Source organism: Bombyx mori, chromosome 11, assembly GCF_030269925.1.
Source record: "Bombyx mori chromosome 11, ASM3026992v2".
NCBI classification, from domain to species: Eukaryota; Metazoa; Arthropoda; class Insecta; order Lepidoptera; family Bombycidae; genus Bombyx; species Bombyx mori.
This window is the reverse complement of record NC_085117.1, coordinates 13887088-13895801: the sequence shown is the minus strand read 5'-3', so window position 1 is coordinate 13895801 and position 8714 is coordinate 13887088.

Genomic DNA, 8714 nt, shown 5'->3' with positions numbered 1-8714 from the left:
TCTGGGTCACAGTAAAAACCATATTATTCCCTCGACCGTGACCTTTCGTTTATAAATATCTTTAATGTGATCTTTCATTCCATAACAAGATTAAAAATAAAAAGAACTCGGACATTGTTATTGTAACCTCGATCCATATGCTTTTATCAAAATCCGACCCTGCAAGACCTCGCCATTAGAACGCTCCCGTAATATTCTAATTAAAATTTCGAAGAAATTCCGCTGTTATAATTAAATAATTAAAAAGCTTTTCACTTAGTTTAATCAAGTACCGTGTTCTTGAAATTAAAACTTAAGAGTGCTACATAGGTACACGAGCTGATGTGCACTTCTCATGAATGGCCAACTACTAAAATCCTTTGAGACTTCATACATGAAATCTGCAGACGACCCTAATACATGAAACGGAATCTCTTCAAATTGCACACGCGTCATAAATATCCCGAATAGTGGTAATTATTTACACACACAATACGCTTAAGAATCAGCAAAGAAAACATTGTTCAATCAAACTTTAACACATACGACTGAACCCCAAACAACTGAACACAAGTAGCAACGACTTACTACCGTAACAAACTTTGTTGATGCGGGTTATATACACCTTCTATATGTTTGAGACGAACGTACAAGAGTAAACGAACCGAAAACTTTGCCGTAAAATGAAAATATATCGTTGCAATCGATCGATGCGAGTCATTAAGCTTAAGCGAACTGTTCGTGATACCGAGAATCGAGACACGGAAAATATTCCTTTGAAAAGTTGAGTCGTTGAGTTAATTTTCAGTCGGTCCGTTTAATGGGCTGCGGAACACAAGTGTGTTTTTAGTTTAAGAAATTTTACGGCATGTGAACGTTCCTTTTAGGTTGCAATTTAAGTCGTCGTGGCCTAAAGGATAAGACGTCCGGTGCATTCGTGTTGAGCGATGCACCGGTGTTCGAATCTTAGGCCGATACCAAATTTTCTAATGAAATACGAATATCCATCTAAGCAATAAAAAATAAAAATAAAAGACCTGCATCGGAATCTTCCACCCGATTTAGCGTTGCGTTTTTTTTTTTGTTTTTTTTTAAATAAATTCATGTACATTCGCAACGTAATGCGAGACATGAATTCCCATTACGGGACAGCGTTTAATTGGCGTATTGTACAAAACGCCCGTTTTGTGTCGCACAGAATAACGTTGTAAATCATGCCGCGAAATTATGAGAGCATGAAATTTATAACGTTGGCGTCCGCTTGCGGATTTCATCACGGCGTAATTTAAACACAATACAAATTTATTTAAATTTTATTGTATTCCTGTATTTATTGCAAAATCGTACAGCTGCTGTTGCAATGTGGCGTTATTAGCTTATACAAATCGGTATTATAAAAACAAGAATTTCTTTTTTTTATATATTTATTTATATGCAAAACTTACATTGGCGGACTTAACGCCTAAGGCATTCTCTACCATTCAACCAAAGGTAGTGCAGAGTAAATAATGGTAGGAATACATGACTTCATTGCGTTTTTTTTTTTTTTATTGCTTAGATGGGTGGACGAGCTCACAGCCCACCTGATGTTAAGTGGTTACTGGAGCCCATAGACATCTACGACGTAAATGCTTCACCCACCTTGAGATATAAGTTGTAAGGTCTCAAGTATAGTTACAACGGCTGCCTCACCCTTCAAACCGAAACGCATTACTGCTTCACGGCAGAAATAGGCAGGGCGGTGGTACCTACCCGCGCGGACTCACAAGAGGTCCTACCACCAGTAATTACGCAAATTATAATTTTGCGGGTTTCATTTTTATTACACGATGTTATTCCTTCACCGTGGAAGTCAATCGTAAACATTTGTTGAGTACGTATTTCATTAGAAAAATTGGTACTCGCCTGGGATTCGAAAACCGGTGCATCGCTCAACACGAATGCACCAGACGTCTTATCCCTTAGGCCACGATCACTTCCACGATGACTTCCATAAAAAAATATGAGATAGACCTATTAAACAATACCAAATTTTGACGTTTTCAAAATATACATTTAAGAGTTGGGAGGATTGATGTTGATATGCGAAGTTCGTCACCTTTGAATGAAGAAACGTGAAATTCAATATTATAGATTTTCACACTCATGAGCTTAGTAAACTAACATCAAAAATATTACTTAACGTGATTACTGTCTTACACTTTCAGCATAATCTCCACAAACAATCAAAGTAATATTGTCACCCGTAAAAAGCTGAGAGCGGGGATATAATCTGTGGCGGAAATATTAACTGTAGCAAACATTACTTTGTGATATTTATTTTTAACTTATCTTCTTAAATTATATCCGTTTCCTTTATTGACTTTAATAAACGTTGCGTAGGTGTGCACACGCGATTTTATGTATTATGAATTGCGAATTTAGGACCAATGATGACCTTTTAATAGCTACAAAATATTTTAATGTTTCATTTAAACTAAAGAAGTAAGAAGAAAACAAAAGTATAAAATACAATCCCTGCAACAAATTAATGTAAATATTATAAAAAAAAAACATTTTTTTGAGTTTGAAAAATCCCTGTAAATTTTGTTTTTGTTTACATCGTAATATAAGCTATGAGTTTACGAAAATGTTACTTAACATTTCCTAAAGCCAGTCAGAAATAAAGTAATTGAGAATACTAAATAAGGTTTCAAAACTGAACGCGCTTTCCTGTCTTTCCGAACTAAAAATTAAAATAATCATTTTTGTCGTAGTAATTTTGGTCAGGTCACATAAAATAATTGTATAAAAAAAAATATTGCTATCAACCCTAATATTATGAGTCGCCACCGCCCTACGAGAAGCTTAGGACCGGACGAGGTAGAAGCAGCTAAAGAGACAGGCCACGGTCAAGTTTCAAGGACACGACCTTCAGTAATGAAGAAAACGACGAAAAAGAAGATCAATCCTTGTTACCTGTTTAAATTTTCAAATTAAGCGGACGACTTGAAATAAGGGAAATAAACGTTGAAAATACCATCACATAAAACTAATGGTAATTTTATAATAACCATGTTAAAAACGATAACCTCATTAGTATGCCTTTGCAAAAACTAATTATTTTCGTGACTTCTTAATTTTCTTGTACACTCCAATCTAAAATTACCCGCAGGTACTTTGCCTAAATCCGGCAAATTGTAATGAAACGCGACATTTTCTTGCTTGTGGCCCACATAAACAAAGATGAGGTCCTATTTAAATTATCTGACACAGGCAGCTGGCATCTTACCTACAGTTTCCCATTCGGCTAGAATTAATTTCGACAGAATTAATTCAGAGTTCCACCTTCGTCACTTTATAGGTAAGTTTGTGCCTAATGCGTCGCCACGGCGGTTACAATATAGCTCTGTGTATCTGACGAAATTAATTTAGACTCTGCTGCAAAATTCGCGCTTTGTCACAAAATTTCTTACACCTTTCGCGTTAATGTTTGTCTTACGCCCCCGGTAGAACAATGCGTGTGTTGTTTATTTTCTCAGAGCTTTCGCATTCACACACTCGCTATAGAAGAACTTTAATTTGATATTTTCTACAGAAACTTCAGAGGACTAAGGTGTTAATGCTTATTTTAAAAATCGCTGTAATACAGATTTTCGTATGGTTGTATATGATTTAGAGTAATAAGCCCTAAACACGTCATTACGGATCCTCCCGATCCATTGACAGTGCTTTTAGGTACCGCAAGCAACGGTCACCGTCTTCGCCGAACCCGTCGCTTGCGATGAAGGGCTCGACGAGTAAATTAACCCATAGGCACAGCCCACTAAGTTTCTCGCCGGATCTTCTCAGTGGGTCGCGTTTACGATCCGGTGGTAGATTCTGCGAAGCACTGCTCTTGCTAGGGCCAGTGTTAGCAACACTCCCAATTTGAGTCTCGTGAGCTCACCTACTAGTCCGGTGAATCTAGAATAACCCCTCGAGGCTACTACAACAAGTTGGGAAAAAAGTGTAATAATTAATTAAAAATTGAAAAAAAAATTATCCTCAAACTATTATATATATATATATATATATAATATATATATATATATACGAAAATTTTAAGTGTGACTATTATCTAATTGACGTTTCGAGATCATGTCTCTAGTTGGGTGGTGACATTTAATATACGTTGTAATGTCTATTCACAGTAAAGCGTGGACGGTTTACATGCTGAAATATTCTGTTATAGTTCATTTCTACTAACTCTAAGTCCAATGAACATTTAAATAAAGTTATTTATTCGTTTATTGTTTAAACTAAATATTAGATTATGTTCTTGAAACAAAATAATCGAAAATGAAAAATAATCTGTGCACTTTAATATAAAGCCCAGTTCATTTAAGCATAATGCGTTCTCAACAACCGTTAAAAGCAAGTCTGAGAACTATGAAACTGGAGCCAAGATATAATGAAATGCACTCCTTATTGTCTCCGTTAATGAGTTGTCTGTCACACGGACGAGGAGCGAGACTCGACTGGGTCGCTAGAATATAATTTATCAAAAGAAAAATATTAAAATTTTAAATTATTGCTTGCATTACTTTTCCCATTTAACTTATTTAAAAAAATTCTAGTTAATATCCTAGAACCAATTACAATTAACAAGATCCGTGAAGATCTGCCGTGAAGCAGTAATGCGTTTCGGTTTGAAGGGTGGGGCAGCCGTTGTAACCATACTGAGGCTTAAAACTTACATCTCAAGGTGGGTGGCGCATTTACGTTGTAGATGTCTATGAGCTCCAGTAACCACTGAACACCAGGTGGGCTGTGAGCTCATCCACCCATCTAAGCAATAAAAAAGGTCCTGTTTTTACAATTGAAATCATAGATATATAATGTTTAAAATCCCACTCTAACATCAAAACCTACAACTACTACTCCATTATTTGTCCTTAGCAGTTATACCGCCTCTGATGCTATCCTTATTTCAATTGTATTCAAATTCATGCTTAAAGTTTCTGTATTTCAATCATTCTCACTTCATTTTCTAATGTAAGCCCTCTTCTACTTTCTATCTTATTTTGTTCAAAGGAGCAATACTTATTATGAACATCAGTTAAACAGCCCTATGTTTCCTAAATATTTTTGTATACCAGCCTTTATAATAATATAAACTAATTAGTGACGCCGATGTTGCCAGCATTGCCGCAGTACTTGGAAACGAGCAGTATCCCTGATGCGGCGGGTGCGTGGTGGCTCCAACCTGCAACTCATTGCGAGCAGAATGGTGATGGATTGTCCATTCTTCTTAGCATGGAATCGCCTACATGTGGCGGGATAAATATTATATATTATTATGTATTTCCAAATTGTATTTTTATATAGTGGGCTAAAATATGATCTGAAATAAATGATTATTATTATTATTATTATAGAATGTGTTTTTCATTTATTTCTTTTTTAATTCGTACGTCCCTTCATATCTATTAAATTTATATTTCCGATCGCTATTGAAACTTAAAAAATATGACGACAAAATCTTTTTGTTGACTTGAAGATACTTTATATCTTACGTACCTTCAGATCTTCCTTTGATGCTCGTCTTACACGACGGTTTTCCCGTATTCAATATCCGGAAACGTTTGCGATCAGTGGCATCGTCAAGGCTTCAACTAAATCAAACTTGAAAGGAAACATGGAATTTGAAATTGAGCTAATACTTATAGGCTTTTATAATTCTAATACGTCTTCTTGGCATACAAATCTGTTTAGAGATGAATTAATTAATGCAGTATACTTATTAAAATACTTACCAACACAAGTTTCAGAAAATCAGTAGCTTCGGCACGAAAGAAGAGGCTGAATAGAGAGACAGACTTTTTAAATAATTATACAAAGTGAATAATCCAAACGTCCTTATGAAATTTCGTGGCCTAAAAGACGATTGCTTTACTCGCATCAAGCGATGCGATGAGAATGTTCAAATTTCGCAGCCAGATACTATGTAATAAAATACGTACACACTTAACGCTTAGTCAAGAACAACTTTCACGATGAAGGAGTATTATCGTTTATAATATAGAGTATATTAAGCGCGAAGTTTTTTAAATCTGTGGAATTACTGTGTTCGGGCGTATTGTAAAGATTCTAAAGGGATAGGTTGTTAAATAGGGTCTATACTCTCTATACTATGCCTATTTTTCCGTAAATCCATGCGTTAGGATTTGAAGGGTGTAACACTAACATCACGGCTCACTTCATGTAAAGTTCTTACCAGAGCCCATGTATGCAATTATATTTTTTATTTAGACGGATTAACAACTAACCTCATATTGAGTGGTTATCGGATCATAATGTGAATAACATCTTGACAACTTGAGTCATGAGACAAAACTGATTGGCGATTGTAGTAAGTTAGTGCTCGACTTTATTTAATTCGACACCTAAATTAAAATTAAGACATTCCGAATTTCTGAAAATGTAATCTGCAATTTTCTATTAAATATAGTGTTAGGTACTATTTTCAAAACAAAGTTGTAAAGAACAAAATTAAACGGGAGATTTTCTGATATCGAGTTCTTTAATTAAATTAAGCCGAATCCCAACGGAATGATCAATCGTCTCCCCGAAGATTATTATGAGACCGAGAAGAAGCCAATTAATTAAGTGCGGACGTTGGATTTTGATATCGGGTACGCTTAAATTCATTAACAATGTTCTTGTTAATATTATCTGGTAATCCTGATAAAGCTGTCACTTTTAATTTTCGTGATAAATACATTTTAAACAAGAAAAAATATTCCAATAAGTATACTTAGTGTTCGCTTCGAAGCAGCTTAATTTCCAGTAGCTAATTAACACGGGTCATGTTTTGTTAAATTCTTAAAATTAATGGAATTAATTAATAATCGTCTAATTAAACGTAAGCATGCTTATTCTTTACATTAGGTATGGTTGGCAACAAGATGGCAGTATTGTAAAGCATTTGTCTGTAACATTAGACATTATGGTCTCATCTATATCTATATAATCTCTATATATAAAAATGAATTGCTGTTCGTTAGTCTCGCTAAAACTCGAGAACGGCTAAACCGATTTAATTTTGATCTTGAATTATTTGTGGAAGTCTAGAGAAGGTTTAAAAGGTAGATAAATATGAAAATGCTCGGAATTAAATAAAAATAACAATTTTGTATTTCCTTTGATGTGTCCCCCGTCGGACGGATTCCTTTTGTTAGTTTTAAATTTATTTTATACAAAAGTTTAAATCTTTTATGTATCGATTGAGGCACTATGAAGTCTGCCGGGTCAGCGAGTCGATAATAAAAAAACGAATCGAAGGTATAAACTGATTTTCGCTAAAACTTCATGCATAATTATTGTTATCATTTGATGAAGTCTCCAGATTCCTGAATTATCTGTAACTAAGACATTCTCAAATTATCAAATCACGTATGTACATATCTATGGATAAACCTAATTAACGGTAACAATATCTGCACAATACACTTCATTAATTCATACATAATGAACGGGGCGTATTAACTAATTGATATTCAAATCAGATTTGATGCCTGTCGGAGTATCTATGGGGATCGTGTGTGTAATCTGCTATGGTCTGAGATTGATTCTCATTGTATACAGATAATGGAACGTGAGTTATATAGGTAACCCTTCTTCCTTCGTCATTTACGTGCAAGATTAAAAACAGTGAGAATAACAACAGAATATTCTGATTTCGAAATGTTAACTATTTATAACATGTTTCATTGAAAAACTGTGATATTTGCTTTTATTGCTATCGAAACAAGACGACCTTAGTACTTCATGATCGTTAGTGATTACGCTCATGAACTTTGGCAATGCCAGAGACACTGGCAACCGCAACGAAAAGATATAAATATTTTTTAAATTCATTTCAAGGAGGGAAATGGAGTTAATTCCTGTTGCGTATGTTGATAAACGCAGTGAAGAATGAAAAAAATAAGTGACTCGATAAAAAAAAAAAACAGATATCCCATGTAGTTAAACAATACAATTTATACACTTTGGCTAAACACGTCACAACGTATACTAAAAAAACTCAACTCATCTCGTAACTACACGAATTACAACTCAACCAAAAGAACAACGATTTTGTTCACGATTGACTTCCACGGTGAAGGAATAACATCGTGTAATAAAAGTGAAACCCGCAAAATTATAATTTGCGTAATTACTGGTGGTAGGACCTGTTGTGAGTCCGCGCGGGTAGGTACCACCGCCCTGCCTATTTCTGCCGTGAAGCAGTAATGCGTTTCGGTTTGAAGGGTGGGGCAGCCGTTGTAACTATACAGAGACCTTACAACTTATATCTCAAGGTGGGTGGCGCATTTACGTTGTAGATGTCTATGGGCTCCAGTAACCACTTAACATCAGGTGGGCTGTGCGCTCGTACACCCATCTAAGCAATAAAAAAAAAAAAAAAAAAAACTAAACGCATGAATATTTTTTTTACTAAAGTGAATGTAATAGTTTTGTCTATTTCTATATTTTAAAAACGAATTCGCGACTTAAAGGTTTTGAATGCAGACTAAGGCTTTTCGTACACTTGAGAAGAAATCTCGTTTCCACAACCTTCTTAGATGTGCTCTTTCACAAACAGTACATGTTTAAGAATTTACGAATATATACAAAAAATAAACACATGCGGTAAAAAAAAGCTCTCTCACATAAGAAAAGTTAGAAGATATATCCCATCTAAGATAAAGAAAACTGGTGATTACTGATAA